Source organism: Rana temporaria, chromosome 5 (genome assembly GCF_905171775.1).
Source record: "Rana temporaria chromosome 5, aRanTem1.1, whole genome shotgun sequence".
Lineage (NCBI taxonomy): Eukaryota > Metazoa > Chordata > Amphibia > Anura > Ranidae > Rana > Rana temporaria.
The window spans coordinates 405284004-405305350 of record NC_053493.1 but is presented as its reverse complement, the minus strand read 5'-3'; positions in this window follow the sequence as shown (position 1 = coordinate 405305350).

Below are 21347 nucleotides of genomic sequence, written 5' to 3'. Positions count from 1 at the left end.
TGTTTAGGGTCATTGTCCTGCTGAATTACCCAACTTCTACTAAACTTCAGTTGGTGGAGAGACACCCTGTCATTACCCTGTAGGATGTTTTGGCAAACGTGGGAATTAATTTTCCCCTCAATGACGATAATTGGTCCAGACTGAGGCAGTGAAGCAAGACCAAATCATGATGTTCCCTCCACCATACTTCACCATAAAATGCATTAACCACTTAAGGACTGCCTCCTGCACATTTACGTCGGCAGAATGGCACGGCTGGGCACATGCACGTACAGGTACGTCCTGTGCTAGTACCAGTGGCGGCCCGTCCATAGGGACGCACGGGCGCCGCCCCCCTCCCACAGTCACAAAAAAATAAAAAAAAATAAAAAAAAACGGGCCCTTTAACCACTTGACCACTGGGCACGTAAACCCACTTAATAACCAGACCAATTTTCAGCTTTCGGTGTTCTCACAATTTGAATGACAATTACTCAGTCATACGACATTGTACCCAAATTACATTTTCGTCCTTTTTTTCACACAAATATAGCTTTCTTTTAGTGGTATTTAATCACCGTTGGGTTTTTTATTTTTTTGCGCTATAAGAGAAAAAAGACTGAAAATTCTGTAAAAAAAAAGAATTTTTCTTTGTTTCTGTTATAAAATTTAGTAAATTTTGTATTTTTTCTTCATTCTTTTGCATAAATGTGGAAGATGAAGTTACGCCGAGTAAATAGATACCCAACATGTCACCCTTCAAAATTGCACACGCTCGTGGAATGGCACCAAACTTCGCTACCTAAGAATCCCCATAGGCAACGTTGCAGGGTATTGTGGGGTATTGCGGAGTATTGTGGGGTATTGCGGAGTATTGTGGGGTATTGCGGAGTATTGTGGGGTATTGCGGAGTATTGTGGGGTATTGCGGAGTATTGTGGGGTATTGCGGGGTATTGTGGGGTATTGCGGGGTATTGTGGGGTATTTTGGGGTATTGCAGCAGAGTATTGCTGGGGCATTGCAGAGTATTGCTGGGGCATTGCAGAGTATTGCTGGGGCATTGCAGAGTATTGCTGGGGCATTGCAGAGTATTGTGGGGCATTGCAGAGTATTGCTGGGGCATTGCAGAGTATTGCCGGGGCATTGCAGAGTATTACCGGGGCATTGCAGTGTATTGCCGAGTATTGCCGGGGCATTGCAGAGTATTGCCGGGGCATTGCAGAGTATTGCTGGGGCATTGCAGAGTATTGCGTGGGCATTGCAGAGTATTGCTGGGGCATTGCAGAGTATTGCTGGGGCATTGCAGAGTATTGCTGGGGCATTGCAGAGTATTGCTGGGGCATTGCAGAGTATTGCTGGGGCATTGCAGAGTATTGCTGGGGCATTGCAGAGTATTGCACAGGGAGGGATGGATGGCTGGCTGGATCTGTGACTGCATGTGTCACAGATCCAGCCCGCAGCAGCTGCTGCTGCATGCACTCTCTCCCCTCTCCTCTCACACTGTACCGTTCGGTACAGAGAGGAGAGGGAGGAACCGGCGTCATCACATGACGCCGGTTTGTTTACTAGTGATCGCTCCTTCATTGGACGGAGCGATCACGTGGTAAACCGCCGCTATCAGCGGCGATTTACCGTGATCCGTGATCAGCAGGGTCCGGAGATCCCCGTGTGCGCACCCCACAGGGCGCGTGGGAGAGCGATTCTGGGAGGACGTACATTGACGCCCTCCCAGAGTAAAGCAACCGCCTTGTAGACGTATTTCGTCTATAGGGCGGTTGCTAACTGGTTAAGAACTTTTATTCGGCTAAAATGTCATTTTGACATTTTAGCCGCAGTTCTGGCGGCCGTCTATAGAGGGCGCTGCAGCGCCACCCCCTCTCGCAAATAACACACATTCGTGCATAAATGCACAAATGTATGTTATTGTTGGTTGCCAGCGCTGCCTGGTCTATTCAGATAACCGGATGCGGGACGCCGGTTACCCGAATAGCGGCAGCTGGTTGGCTGAGGGGAACTGCCTATCAAAGCCAGCGGCTCTGATAGGCTTTTCTCCGGCTCTCAGCTGTCTATACTCTGAGCGCAGGCAATCTGCGCTCATTGTATAAGACAAACGGCCGTTTCAGCCAATCAGGTTCCCGGATTCTGGTTATCAGGAACCTGATTGGCTGAAGCTTCACCACAGCGGCAGAAGACATCGAGGGAGCACATGGAATCCTCAGGTAAGTGCTTTTTACAGGGAAAGGGGCACAGTGACATCATGGGGCACAGTGGTGACAAAGGGCACAGAGGTGACAATTGGCACAGTGGCATCATGGGGCACAGTGGTGACAAAGGGCACAGAGGTGACAATTGGCACAGTGGCATCATGGGGCACAGTGGTGAGTGACAATGGGCACAGTGGCATCATGGGGCACAGTGGTGACAATGGGCACAGTGGCATCATGGGGCACAGTGGTGACAATGGGCACAGTGGCATCATGGGGCACAGTGGTGACAATGGGCACAGTGGCATCATGGGGCACAGTGGTGACAATTAAAGGGCACAGTGGTGACAATTGGCACAGTGGCAACAGTTGAGGGGCACAGTGGCTGCGTTTGATGGCATGGCACAGTGGTGACAATTGATGGCACAGTGACTGCGTTTGATGGTATGGCACAGTGGTGACAATTGATGGCACAGTGGCTGCGTTTGATGGCATGGCACAGTGGTGACAATTGATGGCACAGTGGCTGCGTTTGATGGCATGGCACAGTGGTGACAATTGATGGCACAGTTGCTGTTTGATGGCATGGCACAGTGGTGACAATTGATGGCACAGTTGCTGTTTGATGGCATAGCACAGTGGTGACAATTGATGGCACAGTTGCTGTGTTTGATGGCATGGCACAGTGGTGACAATTGATGGCACAGTTGCTGTTTGATGGCATGGCACAGTGGTGACAATTGATGGCACAGTTGCTGTGTTTGATGGCATGGCACAGTGGTGACAATTGATGGCACAGTTGCTGTGTTTGATGGCATGGCACAGTGGTGACAATTGATGGCACAGTGGCTGCGTTTGATGGCATGGCACAGTGGTGACAATTGATGGCACAGTTGCTGTGTTTGATGGCATGGCACAGTGGTGACAATTGATGGCACAGTGGCTGTATTTGGTGGCATGGCACAGTGGCTGCGTTTGATGGCACAGTGGCTGCATGTGATGGGCACAGTGAGGCTGCAATTTTTTTTTTCGTTTGCGCCCCCCCAAAAATTTTGAGCACCAGCCGCCACTGGCTAGTACCCAGCCGCGGGTCGCGGGACCCGTGGACCCGATCGCCGATGGAGTTCTGCGATCGGTCCCCGGAGCTAAAGAACGGGGAGAGCTGTAAACAGCGCTGTTCCCCGTTCTTCACTGTGGCGGCGTCATGCGGGATTCCTTTTATAGGGATACACAATCGATGACGTCACACCTACAGCCACACCCCCCTACAGTTGTAAACACACATGAGGTCACACACAACCCCTTCAGCGCCCCCTTGTGGTTAACTCCCAAACTGCAACTGTCATTTTCACAGTAAACAATGCATTTTAAATGCATTTTTTGCTGTGAAAATGACAATGGTCCCAAAAATGTGTCAAAATTGTCCGAAGTGTCCGCCATAATGTCACAGTCATGAAAAAAATGGCTGATCGCCGCCATTGGTAGTAAAAAAATAATTTATAAAAATGCAATAAAACTATCCCCTATTTTGTAAACGCTATACATTTTGCGCAAACCAACCGATAAACGCTTATTGTGATTTTTTTTTTACCAAAAATAGGTAGAAGAATATGTATCGGCCTAAACTGAGGAAAAATAAAATTGTTTATATATTTTTGGGGATATTTATTATAGCAAAAAGTAGAAAATATTGCATTTTTTTCAAAATTGTCGCTCTATTTTTGTTTATAGCGCAAAAAATTAAAACTGCATAGGTGATCAAATACCACCAAAAGAAAGCTCTATTTGTGGGAAAAAAAGGACACCAATTTTGTTTGGGAACCACGTCGCACGACCGCACAATTGTCTGTTAAAGCGACGCAGTGCCGATTGGCAAAACCTGGCCGGGTCCTTTAGCTGCCTAAAGGTCCGGGTTTTAAGTGGTTCAGGTGAAAAACCTTGAGGGTTTACAATCCCTTTAAGTAGCAACGTACACACAACAAAGTAATGGGTCTCCACAGATATTCCGGTTTCACATTTTGTGCAGACAATTCCATACAAACTTTCAATCATAGAAAGAGACCCTGAAAGCAAGCAGCTTCTGCTGTCTGTTTTGGAAATCTTTAACCGGTTAAGACCCGGACCAATATGCAGGTTAAGGACCTGGCCCCTTTTTGCGATTCAGCACTGCGTCGCTTTAACTGAAAATTGCGTAGTCGTGCAACGTGGCTCCCAAACAAAATTGGCGTCCTTTTTTTCCCCACAATTAGAACTTTCTTTTGGTCGTATTTGATCACCTCTGTGTTTTTTATTTTTTGCGCTATAAACAAAAATAGAGCGACAATTTGGAAAAAAAATCTATATTTTTTACTTTTTGCTATAATAAATATCTCCAAAAAATGATATAAAAAAAACAATTTCCCTCAGTTTAGGCCGATACGTATTCTTCTACATATTTTTGGTAGAAAAAAGTCGCAATAAGCGTTTATCGATTGGTTTGCGCAAAATTTATAGCGTTTACAAAATAGGGATAGCTTTATGGCATTTTATCAATCATTTTTTGTTTTACTACTAATGGCGGCGATCAGCGATTTTTTTCGTGACTGCGACATAGAACTATAGGCAAAACTTGTATTTTTAGAGCAAGGGAGAGTTATAATCCCTGTCAGATTTTTTTTACCATCTGTATTCCATTGGGGGAGATTTCCCTTCACTTCCTGTCCCATAGCCGAACAGGAAGTGAGATGAAATCCCTGCAAATTAAGGGAATTCCTTGGGGACGCCCAGATCACCAGAACTAGTGTCTCCATTGAAAGATTTCCCCTCTATTACTTTTTTGAGGACAACGACAACCCAAAATGTGGGATTTTCTTTTACTGTCACTTTCAATAACAATGGTAAACAGGACAAATCGGGAGGTTGTATCTACTTAACAGGGACACAGACAGCAATAAAAACAGACAGGTGTTCTAATCCCTCTGCACTCTATCCAAAACAAAAAAAAAAGTTTTGCCTTTAGTTATACTTTAAGGACTGGTGAAGGACTTTTTTTTTTTTGGATTTAGATCTGCTTTAGGACTTATTTACATCTCTGCAGTGAATTAATATGCATCATGTTGTAATGGTGTATATTAACACACTGTATATACAGTAAAGGCAGCCCATTGAAGTTATTGGACTGCCAACCCTCCCCGGGACCATTTTTTGTAAAACCATTTTGCATTGCGGCGCACAGGTGAGTTGCCCCAGAGAGATGGGGTGCCATTCCAAAATCATGGAACCCCAATTCAGCATTATTATGATGCCTTAGTATAAATGGGCTATTAAATAAGCTCAGCTGGCCGCTGGGAGACACCAACTGGTAAAAACCGGGATTGCACCATTTAAGCAGGGACTGCTGTATGTTCTTGATACCCACTGTTTGGGTTTCTTGCTTGTGTGTTGAAGGGATTTCCCATAAGTTTCTATCTTGACATGAAATAAGGGAAAATACCCCCAATAGGCACACTGCCAGCAATAAAAAAAATTGCAGACACTAACGCATTCGTCCACATTGTACTACTGTGAATTGCCATGCATTTTGGCACACAAGTGCATTGCCTTGGTGAGTTGGGGTGCTTTTCCAAAATAACAACATTGCAATAGAGCGTTGCCGTTAGTATAAACTGACCATTAATTAAAGCAGAATTAAACTTACCCCCAGTCCAGTGGTCAAGGTCCCTCACCGGCGCTGGCTCTTCTACCTGGGTGCTGGTCTTCGGGCATCTCCATTGTCCAGGATGGTGTAAAGCCTCGTACACACGATAGGTTAACCAGAGGACAACGGTCTGAAGGACCGTTGTCCTAGGTTAACCGATGAAGCTGACTGATGGTCCATCACGCCTACACACCAAAGGTTAAATAACAGATCGTGTCAGAACGCGGTGACGTAAAACACAACGACGTGCTGAAAAAAATAAAGTTCAATGCTTCCAAGCATGCGTCAACTTGATGCATGGATTTTTAACCGATGGTCGTGCCTACTAACGATCGGTTTTGACCTATCGGTTACCAATCCATAGGTTAATTTTAAAGCAAGTTGGCTTTTTTTTAACCGAAGGTTAAATAACCTATGGGGCCCACACACGATCGGTTTTGACCGATGAAAACGGTCCTTCAGATCGTTGTCCTTTGGTTAACCTATCGTGTGTACGAGGCTTAACTCCTGCGCATGCACAGGAGTCAGTCATCCTGGCACACAAGGACCCCGTCTCAGCTCAGTTTACATGGTGCAAAAGAATTTGAGCAAGTAGCTAGGCATGTATCTTCTATAACAATACCCTGCCTGCTCACAGTCTGTTCTATATAAGCCTTCAGTTCCACTCTTTAAACTCAGCTGGCCATTGGGAGAAACCCATTGGTGGATACCCTTTCTACTTGTGAATTACAGTGCCCCCCACCAGGTACTCTGGCTGTTCTTTAGGTTCCTGACACTTACTGGTTTGGTTGTTGCTTGCGTGTTGAAGGGACTTCCCATTACTTTCTGTAGAAGAGCTAAAAAAAATTGAAAATGCACTGGTAGGTAAATAAAAAAAAAAAAGCTGCTGGCAAAAAAATAGTCAAACAAACTATGTAACAGCGATAATTACCGTATTTATCGGCGTATACTATCAGGGCAAAATCGTGGGTGTGCGGTATACGCTGATACCCGCTTTCCCACGCCGAGTTTGAATACTGCGCCGACATATACCGAGCACAGTACACTTGTGTATTGTCGGGCAGTCTCGGCTCCTCTCACGCTGACGTCCTGGACGTACAGGACGTCAGCGTGAGAGTAGCCAAGCCTGCCCGACAATACACGAGTGTACTGCGCTCTGTATATGTTGGCGCAGTATTCAAACTCAGCGCGGGAAACAAGCGGGGAGGACGCGAGGACGCCGGACCCGACGAAGAGGACACTGGAAGCCGCAGACGGACGCCGGACCCGACGAGGCCGCCGATGGACGCCGCGCAAGACACCAAAACTGTAAGTACAAAAAACTATACCGCTGCAACTTTAGGGGTGCGCGCTATACGCGGGAGCGCGCTATACCCCAATAAATACGGTATGTAAATTGCCCTACTAAAATATGATAATGTATAAGGTGACTCAATAACATTTTTATACAATATAAAACATAAACAAACACAAGCATATATAAGTGAAACAAGTCCAGATTAGACACTTTGCAGAAAGGGAGTGTTCAATCCACTTTGACAATCACCACGTGAACCTTCATCAACCACAAGCAATGGACTCTTGTCAGAACATGAGGACTCCACTACAGAGTCACATCAGCATAAATATGACAATCTCATCAAGCATCCAGTTCATGTTGTTTAGCTGGAGTTCAGCAGTATATCTTGTGAATCCATTCATTGGTAACATCAATGGCAATCATAGGTGCGCGAAATTCCACATCAAATCACAATGGAAGAAAATCTGCATTGTGTAAAACTGTCTAAAAGGTTTAATTGCACTTCAAAGTATGAATGCTGCTCAAATGAATAAAAACAATATGCGCTTTGTATGCATAACAATCCCAAGATGCATGAGGCGGGGCAACGTCACATGTGTTAGCTCCGCCCAACACGTTTCGTCAAATGTCACATCATCAGGGGCATCAAGTTTTATGCCCTTAATAATGTCTCATATGACTAAATGCATTGGGAGAAGCTAGAATGCATGACATTGTCATACCTACTTGGGCATGGACTAGTAATTTTTGTGAAGCATTGTTTGGAATCTCTATCTAATTTCCTGGGATTCTTATGCATACAAAGCACACATTGTTTTTATTCATGTGAGTAGTATTCATACTTTATCCAAAACATACAGTAATTTTCAATTGGATATTGGCTTTAATTCCCCTTTGTCAGGACAAAATATGGATACTTTATTCAGAACAACTGATGTTTCAACATTCTATGATAGTCAAATAGTATTAAACTAGATAAAGAATACTTTTATATCAATACCAGACCTTTCCACCATCCAATTTTTTCAGAATCTCAGCACTAAGCTCTTAAATGTAATTTTTAATTGACCATTGAACCTCACTGTAAATGGTTTAATTTGACCAAGCCATATGCACATAGCTTGTGTGCACATTATACTCAGCAGAGACACTGTAGCCATACCGAAGAGGGGATCCTGAATAAATAAATGATATGTTCTAAGAGGAACAGATACATCTGACAATCTTCCTGCAAGCAACACCTGTTCAGGATGGCAATAGGCGACTTACAAAGCCATCATTCACACGCAATGTCATCTCAGAGCCCTTCCTGGGCACGGAATATAGAACATCCTAGTGAATCTTTAAGTAGATCAGTAACCATGGTTTCCCGGCCCGAGACAACCATCGCATGCATAATCTTTCTGTTTCCCTTCTCTTTCAACCATAAAGAATGGAGAATAATGAGCCTCCTCTCTTACAGCTATTCAAGCTTGAACACAACAATAAATATCGGCTTAACTAACAGTAACAGACCTTTTATTTCTTACACCATTTTATATTACATCGCCAATTTGTTTTACATGCCCTTTCACCTAATGGCTGGGGACTATACAGTAAAAATAGGTTGGTACACGATAGGTAGATAGATAGATAGATAGATAGATAGATAGATAGATAGATAGATAGATAGATAGATAGATAGATAGATTCATAGTAGATAGTAGATAGCTACATACGTTGTTCATTCATAGATAGATACAGTCAAGGCCAAAAATATCGGCACTTCTGTATTTCGGTCAGATAATAGACATGTGCATTTGTTTTCATCCGAATGCATTTTCATCCAAGTTTCTGGGATTTTTGAGTTTGTTTTAACAAACAATAACGAGCGCCCAGAATCTGAAATCCGAAAGATTCAACATAAAAAATGCTTAATTTTCGATATGGATAGAAGATTCGACATGACGGTGACAATAGCTATCTGTGTCTATCGAACCTGCGGTTGAATGTGCCTAACCTTGAGGCCTCGTACACACGATAGGTTAAACAGAGGACAACGGTCTGATGGACTGTTTTCATCGGTCAAAACCGATTGTGTGTGGGCCCCATAGGTTATTTTACCATCGGTAAAAAAAAAGCCAATTTGTTTTAAATTTAACCGATGGATTCCTAACCGATAGGTCTAAACCGATCGTTAGTAGGCACGACCATAAAAATCCACGCATTCTCAGAATCAAGTCGATGCATGCTTGGAAGCATATAAACTTAGTTTTTTCAGCACGTCATTGTGTTTTACGTCACCGCATTCTGACACGATCGGTTATTTAACCTATGGTGTGTGGGCGCGACGGACCATCAGTCAGCTTCATCGGTTAACCGATGACAACGGTCCTTCAGACCGTTCTTATCGGATGGACTGATCGTGTGTACAAGGCTTAACTCTATTAGTCCAAGATTATTCTACATAGAGAGAAAAGATTCGACATTATAGAGACATGAAGATTTGACGAAGCTAAAAACATACGATCGCCACGAGCGGACATTTATGGGCAAATGACCCGCCCATAGGCTATAGAAGAATTCTAATGTTGGTTGACTAGTAATAATAATTTCTAAATATAATAACTACTAGTCATACAACATTAGAATTCTTCTATAGCTTGTGGGCGGAGCATTTGTCCGGAAATGTACGATGTGCGTCGTCGTACAGTTTAGCTGCTCCGTCGAATCTTCTTACAACAAACGACAGACACCATAAGCCGTCAATTGACAGATTCAACCTTAATTTGCATTTCCAGACAAATGCTTTTTTTTAACGAAACAAAATAACTAAAAACTAATTTCGGTAGTAACTAAATACATTTATTTTTCAGACGAAAAACAAAATATTTCAGTGTATATGTCTATCAGATAATGCACCACTTCGCCCATAATTTTTTTTAAATTTCAAATGTTTCGGCATTCTCATGTTTATTTATTTTGTTTGTATTACAGTAATACCAAATGAAAGCCCAATATGTCCTGAAAAAACGCGGTATAATCCACCTGGACGTACAAAGTAGTTGGGCCAATATGTATGGTTTTACTAACACATGTCAAAATTGCAAAATTGGGCTTAGGCATTAGGATTTGTTTTACCCTCAGGTGTGAAGGGGTTAAAAAAACCAAAGGTTTCAAACTGAGATAATTATGTACAACATAGTAGAAGGCACATGGTCACCTGAGATTGGTTGCCGTTTTGAGATATAGTTGGAGTTGCATGGCTTTGTAGGTCATTTTGCTATTTTGAATTTTATTCGTTGGGTGATCGGCAACCAGTTAGCAGATGGGAGTAGCAGACAGAGAACACTTGGTAAGGTGGATGTAGTCTGGCAGCAGCATTCACGATGAACTGATTGGGGGGATATTCTGTATAGAGGTAAGCCAATGAGGAGGGAATTGCAATAGTGGTGTCATTAATTAATACCAATCTCAATTAATAATATTTAGGAGATGTTACAGAGATGAAGGCGGCAAGATTTGGACAGTGATTGGATGTGGGGCCAAATAGAGAGTTCAGAGTCCATGATTGCACCTATCACCCTGACATGAGGGGGGGGGGGGGAACTGATACTCCTTCCATTGATCTTGGTGGACAGTGGCGGGGGAAGGAGGGGGGGGGTTAACATTGTATTATGAGCTCAGTGTTGGAAAAAGTGAGTTTACAAGTTTGAGGATGAGTTATGACATCCATACTGATATGTCAGCTAGTAGCATAAAGAGACGGATGGGGTGAGCTGAGGGGTAGAAATATAGATTTTGGTGGTGTCAGCATGACAAGGGTATTGAAAGCCATGGGAGGCTGACTCTGACACAGAACACTTTATTACCATAATCATAGGCATGGGGCATTAAGGGTGGGAAGGGGTTAAAGACATGTAAATGGTACAGTAAACCAAAGTTACAATAGTTATGGAAACAGATATATATCTATATATATAGTATATATATCTATATATCTATATATATATATATATATATATATATATATATATATATATATATATATATATATATATATATATATATATGTGTATATATATATATATATATATATATATATATATATATATATATATATATATATATATATATTAGGGCTGTGCAAATTAACTTTTAATCAATCCATTAATCTTTAATTTTTTTGATAGATCAAAAACTTTTTGATCGATTACAATTCTTTTGATTGGTACACACCTCTCCGCCGGGCTTCTGGCCCTTCAGGGAGTTCCGTCGTAGATCCAGTAACGTCACGGACACTGGTGGGGCTTGCCGTGTCCATCTGAAGGGCTCCTTTGCTGTGCCTTCATATCTGCATGCCGGCGGGACCTTACTATCTGCCACACGCAAGGGCTGTTACACTTCCCTCTATCAATCTGGGATTCTACAGCCATCCACTGGGAGTTGTGATAGTTCCCTTCACGGGACATCTACATGCCGACGGACTGATGTTAACCTCTCCTCATCTGGATTCAGCAGTGGTATCGTTGTACACATTTTTATACCAGTATCATACTTAGCTACATGTTTTTATGACTGCTTTTGGTACCGTTTGGTATTACTCGCACCATTTTTACAGTTTATGTAGCTACATCGATTTTATCTCAAGTGCAATATTTATTTTGTTACCTACTTGAAGACTATAAAAGTTTTAATGCTATTCCCATCGAGCGCTGCCTTTGTGTGTTTTTTGTATCCTGCTATCCTTTTTTCCAGTGGTTGGTAGCTGCACTGGGAATCAGCCTGCAAGGCGATCAGCTAAAAGTAGTTGGATCTGTATGTGCGTTATAATTAATCGAAATTAGTCGAGTAATCGATAAAAAAAAAAAACGATTAATCGAACAGAAATATTTTGATCAATAACAGCCCTAATATATATATACATCTATCTATCTATCTATCTATCTATCTATCTATCTATCTATCTATCTATCTATCTATCTATCTGTGCGTATTTTTTTTTTTTTTTACATGATACACTGTAGGTGAGCACTACACTATACGCTTAATTAATCAGGCTACAATGTATATATTATTTGCCATAATGATTGGCAATGAGGGCTAAAAATAATTCCATGCTTGAAAATAATAATCATTGTGACAAATAGTACTGTACATGCAATCTAGCTTAGTGAATAGAGAAATACGTTCTAACAAAAAGGGAAGAAAAATGTTTCCTGGTTTACATATATGCAGAACAATAGTGTATATTTATAGTACATCCTGCTTAAAAACAAAACAAAAAAACAACAACCTTATGTTGACAGAGTTCCACTTTTTACCTACATTATAATAAGAGATAAATAAAATAAAAAATGTATCCAGATTTTCTTATATGTGAATCAATTGCTTAAAGCGGGAGTTCACCCTAAAAAAAAATGTAACCTTATATTGAGGCTCATTTTGTCTAGGGGAATCGGCTAGTTTTTTTAAAATCGAAGGTGTACTTACCGTTTTAGAGATAGATCTTCTCCGCCGCTTCCGGGTATGGGTCTTTGGGACTGGGCGTTCCTTCTTGATTGACAGTCTTCCGACGGTCGCATCCATCGCGTCACGAGTAGCCGAAAGAAGCCGAACGTCGGTGCGGCTGTATACGGCGCCTGCGCACCGACGTTCGGCTACTTTCGGAAAATCGTGACGCGATGGATGCGACTGTCGGAAGCCTGTCGGAAGGCTGTCAATCAAATAGGAACGCCCAGTCCCGCAGCCCATACCCGGAAGCGGCAGAGAAGATCGCTCTCTAAAACGGTAAGTTAAGCTTCGATTTAAAAAAAAATACCTGACTCCCCTAGACAAAATGAGCCTCAAACTAATGTTAAAAATTGTCATTTCCGGGTGAACCTCCACTTTAATTGTATACTTAGGCCCCGTACACACGAGAGGATCTATCCGCTGGAATTGATCTGCGGATCAGTTCCAGCGGATAGATCCGCTGGTGTGTACAACCCAGCGGATATTTTTCCGCAGATTTTTTTCGGGCCGACCGATTTCCAGCGGATAAAAATTTCTTAGCATGCTAAGAAATCTATCCGCTGGAATCTGCTCCAGCGGATCGATCCGCTGGTCTGTACAGACTCACCGGATCGATCCGTCTGAACCCATCCCTCGCATGCGTCGTAATGATTCGACGCATGCGTGGAATTCCTTATATGACAGCGTCGCGCACGTCGCTGCGTCATCATCGCGGCGACGGCGCGACACGTCATCGCGATGGAAATTCGGCGCAGATTTCGATCCGATGGTGTGTACACTCCATCGGATCAAAATCCTCAGAGGATTTATCCGCGGAAACGGTCCGGAGGACCGTATCCGCGGATGAATCCTCTCGTGTGTACCCGGCCTTAGGCCTCGTACACACGATAGGTTAACCAGAGGACAGCGGTCTGAAGGACCGTTTTCATTGGTCAAAACCGATTGTGTGTGGGCCCCATAGGTTATTTAACCATCGGTTAAAAAAAAGCCAACTTGCTTTAAAATTAACCTATGGATTCCTAACCGATGGGAAAAAAACGATCGTTAGTAGGCACAACAATCGGTTAAAAATCCACTCATGCTCAGAATCAAGTCGACGCATGCTTGGAAGCATTGAACTTTGTTTTTTTCAGCACGTCGTTGTGCTTTATGTCACTGCGTTCTGACACGATCGTTTTTTTAAATGATGGTGTGTGGGCACGACGGACCATCAGTCAGCTTCATCGGTTAACCAATAAAAACGGTCCATCGGTCCGTTCTCATCGGATGGACTGATCGTGTGTACGAGGCTTAAGGCTACGTTTCCACTAGTGCGACTCCAAAGTTGCATGATTTAGAGTGCGACTTTGATGCGACCTTGAGTGCAGCTTTGATCCAACGTTACACTCTCTGTATCAAAGTTGCATCACGAGTCACATCAGAGTAGTGCAGGCACCTTTTCAAAGTCACTGATTTGCAAAGTCGAATAGATGGTAATGGGTCCAATTAAAATCAATGAGCTGTGACTTGTCATGTGACTTTATGTGTCCATGACAAGTCGCACTAGTGGAAGCGGAGCCTGAGGCCCCGTACACACGACCGAGTTTCTCGGCAGAATTCAGCCAGAAACGCGATCGGAGCCGTATTCTGCCGAGAAACCCGGTCGTGTGTACACTTTCGGCCGAGGAAACCGACGAGGATCTCGTCGGGCCAAATAGAGTTCTCTATTTCCTCGTTAGTCAATGGGGAAACTTGGCTCGCCAAGATCCTCGGTGGCTTCACAAGGAACTCGACGAGCAAAACGATGTGTTTTGCTCGTCGAGTTTCTCGGCCGTGTGTACGGGGCCTAACAGTACACCCCGCATTAAAAAGTCGAACTGAATATTACTGCTTTAAAAAGCCTTTTGTATGTTATGCTCTATACATAAATGATTGTCTTTCTATTCTCTTTTTATCCTTGAAAAACTTTAATAAAAATAATTTGGGGGGAAAAAAAATCCTTTTGTATGACAGAGTTTAACTTTTCAGTTTATTTATTCATCAATTTATTTATTATTATTATGATTATTATTATTATTATTATGATTATTATTATTATTATTATTATGATTAGTATTATTATTATTATTATTATTATTATTATTATTATTATTATTATTATTATTATTATTATTATTATTAGTAGTAGTAGTAGTAGTAGTAGTAGTTATGTATATTTTATTTATGTATTTAGTAGAGAAAGAGAAATAGGAAATTAATAAAAAAAAAATCAAAGTTTTTGTTTATGCAGAACAAGAGTTTTTTTTTTTTTATGTCACAATGTAGAGTATAAGATTTCCTATCATCTGTGCCCAGTCTTGCCACACAGAGTTAATCCAGCGCTGAGCAATCCTCTTTTAATGTTCAGTGAAAATTAACAGAATTCCAGATAAAAACTTGCCAAATTATAAAGTCCGTTTCTCTGTTCTTGCTTTGTGTTACAGGTTATTTACATATCTAGAGCTTGGACATGTTTATCATATGTTATGTTATGTTTATCATAATATGAGGTGATCCAAAGTTCATTGTATATAACCAGGATATGTAAATAACCTGTAACACAAAGCAAGAACAGAGAAACAGACTTTATAATTTGGCAAGTTTTTATCTGGAATTCTGTTAATTTTTACTGAACATTAAAAGAGGATTGCTCAGCGCTGGATTAACTCTGTGTGGCAAGACTGGGCACAGATGATAGGAAATCTTATACTCTACATTGTGACATAAAAAAAAAAACTCTTGTTCTGCATAAACAAAAACTTGGATTTTTTTTTATTAATTTCCTATTTCTCTTTCTCTACTAAATACATAAATAAAATATACATAACTACTACTACTACTACTACTACTACTACTACTACTACTAATAATAATAATAATAATAATAATAATAATAATAAATAAATTGATGAATAAATAAACTGAAAAGTTAAACTCTGTCATACAAAAGGATTTTTTTCCCCCCAAATTATTTTTATTAAAGTTTTTCAAGGATAAAAATAGAATAGAAAGACAATCATTTATGTATAGAGCATAACATACAAAAGGCTTTTTAAAGCAGTAATATTCAGTTCGACTTTTTAATGCGGGGTGTACTGTTAGGCCCCGTACACACGGCCGAGAAACTCGATGAGCAAAACACATCGTTTTGCTCGTCGAGTTCCTTGTGAAGCCGCCGAGGATCTTGGCGAGCCAAGTTTCCCCATTGACTAACGAGGAAATAGAGAACTCTATTTGGCCCGACGAGATCCTCGTCGGTTTCCTCGGCCGAAAGTGTACACACGACCGGGTTTCTCGGCAGAATACGGCTCCGATCGCGTTTCTGGCTGAATTCTGCCGAGAAACTCGGTCGTGTGTACGGGGCCTCAGGCTCCGCTTCCACTAGTGCGACTTGTCATGGACACATAAAGTCACATGACAAGTCACAGCTCATTGATTTTAATTGGACCCATTACCATCTATTCGACTTTGCAAATCAGTGACTTTGAAAAGGTGCCTGCACTACTCTGATGTGACTCGTGATGCAACTTTGATACAGAGAGTGTAACGTTGGATCAAAGCTGCACTCAAGGTCGCATCAAAGTCGCACTCTAAATCATGCAACTTTGGAGTCGCACTAGTGGAAACGTAGCCTTAAGCCTCGTACACACGATCAGTCCATCCGATGAGAACGGACCGATGGACCGTTTTTATTGGTTAACCGATGAAGCTGACTGATGGTCCGTCGTGCCCACACACACCATCATTTAAAAAAACGGGGGGTTTACATCCACTTTAATTGCATAATTACAGTATAACGTACATTAAAAAGGCTTATGTATGACAGAGTTCCACTTTTTTTTTTATTAACCAATGTATTTAATATTAATATTTATAATGTATCTATTTATTTACTTATTTATGTATTTAGTCAAATATATTATAAAAATTGAAAAAGGAAAAAAAAAATTGCAGAAAAATTGTTTAATTGTATATAAAATGTACAGTTCATTTTTGCATTAAAAAGCTCTATGTATGAGTTCCACTTTTCAGTTTATTTATATATTATTGTATTTATAATTTGAATCCTATTTATTTGGTATGTATTTATTGAAAAGAGAAGTATATTGTAACAAAAATGGAAATTAAGAAAAAAAAAAGGTTCCAAATTTACATATATGCAAAACAATTGTGTAATTGTATATTTACAGTACATCCTGCTTTAAAAAAAATGTATCATCTATAAATATGAGTGATAGATAGATACAGCAGATAGATAGATAGACCCTGGTCAATCACACCCAATACTCAACATCATATTATTACTGGAATATAGCCCCTATCTACCTATTCAAAGGATTAGATATAATTACAGTTCTGGGGGGGGGGGGGGAGATATAATTACAGTAGATAGAATCATTTGAATAGGTAGATAGGGGCTATATTCCAGTAATAATAATATGATGTTGAATATTAGGTGTGGTGGACCAGGGTCTATCTATCTATCTATCTATCTATCTATCTATCTATCTATCTATCTATCTATCTATCTATCACTCATATTTATAGATGATAAGGTTTTTTAATGCAGAATGTACTAGATAGATAGATAGATAGATAGATAGATAGATAGATAGATAGATAGATATATAGATAAATAGATAGATAGATAAATAGATAGGATAGATAGATAGGAAAGATAGATAGATGAGATGATACATGAGATAGACAGGTAGATAGATAGATAGATAGATAGATAGATAGATAGATAGATAGATAGATAGATAGATAGATAGATAGATATCATTTTGATTGTTGCACATATTCGTTTGCTCACATAGGGCCAGATTCAGGTACAATTACATTGCTCCCCCGCGGTGTAACGTATCTGATTTACATTACACCGCCGCAGGTTTACAGCGTAAGTGCCTGATTCACAAAGCTCTTACCTGTAAACTTGCGGCGGTGTAACGTAAATACGCTCGGCGCAAGCCCCCCTAATTCAAATGGGGCGGGCACTATTTAAATTAGGCGCGTTCCCACGCCGAACATTCTGCGCATGCTCAGTGTTCAAATTTCCCAACGTGCTTTGCGCGAAATTACGATGCCCCGCTTTTTTTTTTGAACGGCGACGTGTGTTACGGCGTTTCGTATTCCCGGACGTCTTACGCAAAAAAAAAAAAATTTGAAATTCGACGCGGGAACGATGGCTATACTTTAACATGGCTGTTCTAAAGATAAGCCATGTTAAAGCAGATGTAACTTTGCGACGGGAAAAACCGACCGAGATTGCGACGAATGCGCGGATCTTCGTGGATCGCCGTAACTAGTCATTTGCATATTCTACGCCGACCGCAATGGAATCGCCACCTAGCGGCCGGCCTAGAATTGCATCCTAAGATCCGACAGTGTAAGTCAATTACACCTGTCGGATCTTAGGGCTATCTATGCGTAACTGATTCTATGAATCAGCCGCATAGTTAGGACGGGCGGATCACAGAGATAAGACGGCGTATCAGTAGATACGCAGTCGTATCTCTTCTGTGAATCTGGCCCATAGGACCATTCTCATCACTTACCCAGAGGAGATGACAATCTAATGCTCACCAGCACATATATATGTATATATACACTTATAAAGTCAGTTAAGTCAGAAGTCAGCTAACCTGCCAGTATATGGAGGAAATTAAGTCAGGAAGAATATACATACTAACAGGGCAACATGACTGCAAGACATGGAAATTACAGTCTAATGTCTCTACTAAAGTGATACAGAGACAGATGTGTACTAGGGCCAACTATATACTGAGAAAGAAAGAAAGAAAGAAAGAAAGAAAGAAAGAAAGAAAGAAAGAAAGAAAGAAAGAAAGAAAGAAAGAAAGAAAGAAAGAAAGAAAGAAAGAAAGAAAGAAAGAAAGAAAATATCCCTGTCTTGTCTTTACAGTGGTCTGTATACTAATCCCTTCACCTCCTCTATCATACACATCTGGTCATTAACCAATTCCTCCTCATCCTCCCACTATATGCAACTTGTACATTAACCCCTTCACCTCTTCCTCCCACGGTGTAGGACCTGTATGCTCTATATCTAGTGCAGCATTACCAAGCATCTTTTTTTCAGATATTTTCTTTACTGTTATTTTACAAACAAAAATTGGACAAAGCATTACACACATAATCCCAAGTAACATAATGGTAATCATTATATATTATATGATATTTATCACATAAACAAACAAACAAAAAAAAAAAACACGACACCCTTGGACACTTTTCCCCTTTCCTTTCTCTTCCTCCACCCCTTTGATAATAGTGTGTAATAATAATATCATTAAAGGAATTGCAATCTCTCAAGGTTTTTGCACCTTAATGCATTCTTTGATTTGTGTCTTCCATTCCGCCATTGTTGGGGGGTATGTTGACATCCACTTTTCTGCTATTATTTTCCGAGCCTAAAGCAGGCTCCTAGATATTGCTGTATAAGTATAGTCCGGAGTTCTAGATTCCTCTGGTTCCATTCGTAGTTTTGTTCCGAACATGGCGTTTATGCCCCGTACACATGATCGGAATTTCTGTCGGGATAAACTCAGACATATTTTTCCGTCGGAATTCCGTTCAAGCTGTCTTCCATACACACTGTCACACCAAATTCCCACCGTCAAGAACGTGGTGATGTACAACACTACGACGAGCCGAGAAAAATGAAGTTCAACGTTTCCGAACATGCGTCGACTTGATTCTGAGCATGCGTGTTTTTTCTCCATCAGAGTTCCATACAGACGAACGGAATTTCCAATAGAGATTTTTTCCGTCTGAAAAAAAGAGAACATGTCCTCTTTCTAAGTCCGTCGGAATTTCCGAAGGAAAAACTCAGATGGGGCACACACACGGTCGGAATATCCGATGAAAAAATTCCGTCTGACTTTTTTCATCGTAAATTCCAATCATATGTACAAGGCATAACGGTCTTAACTACACCCTGCCAACGATGAAGTTTGGGGCATCTCCATAACATGTATTTAATTATCTGGCCCTGCTTTACATCTAAGACAGAGGGGAGTATCTCTACGTTGCCATAGCTTCTCGGGTGTATGATAAGATCTATGTAAAATAAATAATTGGGTTAATTTTTCTGTAGTGGGAACTGTAGAAGAAGCTCCATCTTTTAACCACTTAAGACCCGGACCATTATGCGGGTTGCCCCCTTTTGCGATTTGGCACTGTGTCGCTTTAACTGACAATTGCGCGGTCGTGCGACGTGGCTCCCAAACAAAATTGATGTCCTTTTTTTCCCACAAATGGAGCTTTCTTTTGGTGGTATTTGATCACCTCTGCGGTTTTTATTTTTTGCGCTATAAACAAAAATAGAGCGACAATTTTTAAAAAAATTCTATATTTTTTACTTTTTGCTATAATAAATATCCCCCAAAAATATATAAAAAACTTTTTTTCCTCAGTTTAGGCCGATACATATTATTCTACATATTTTTGGTAAAACAAATCACAATAAGCGTTTAGCGATTGGTTTGCGCAAAATTTATAGCGTTTACAAAATAGGGGATTGTTTTATTGCATTTTTATTAATAATTTTTTTTTTTTTACTACTAATGGCGGCGATCATCAATTTTTTTCGTGACTGCGACATTATGGCGGACACTTCCGACACTTTTGACACATTTTTGGGACCATTGTCATTTTCACAGCAAAAAGTGCTATAAAAAATGCATTGTTTACTGTGAAAATGACATTTGCAGTTTAGGAGTTAACCACTAGGGGGCGCTGTAGGGGTTAATTGTGACCTCATATGTGTTTCTAACTGTAGGGGGGGCTGGACGTGTGACTTCTTTGATCGTCTTTCCCTATATCAGGGAACAGACAATCAATGACAATGCCACAACGAAGAACAGGGAAGGTGTGTTTACACTCACCTCTCCCGGTTCTTCAGCTCCTGTGACCGATCGCGGGACGCGGTCACGGAGCTTAGGACCGGGGTCGCCAGCGCGCCGCCGGCGGCGCACTCGCGACCCCACGACTGGGCTTAAAGAATCACGTTCAGGTACCTGATTTTGCCCAGCCGCGCCATTCTGCCGACGCATATCAGCGTGAAGGGGTCCTTAAGTGGTTAAACACCTCAATGCTGGGCATTTTCACCCCCTTCCTGCCCAGACCAATTTTTAGTTTTCAGCGCTCTCGCACTTTGAATGACAATTGCGCGGTCGTGCAATGTGGCTCCCAAACAAAATTGACGTCCTTTTTTCCCCACAAATAGAGCTTTCTTTTGGTGGTATTTGATCACCTCTGCTGTTTTTAGTTTTTGCACTATAAACAAAAGAATAGTGAACATTTTGAAAAAAAAGCAATATTTTTTACTTTTTGCTATAATACGATTTTTAACATAAAGAGAGAACAATTGATTTTATACGTAAACGACGTAAAATACGACGGCTGTTCCGATGTCCATACCCTAACATGACTTACACCTGCTATTGTGTGGAATAACTTTACGCCGGACGTACGCCTTACCTAAACGGCGTAGCTTACTTCGACGGGCGCAAGTACGTCCGTGAATCGGCGTATCTAGGTCATTTACATATTCGACGCGTAAATCAATGGAAGCGCCCCTAGCGGCCAAGATACGACGGCGTAGGAGACTTACGTCGGTCATATGAAGCCAAAATTCAGGCGTATCTTGATTGCT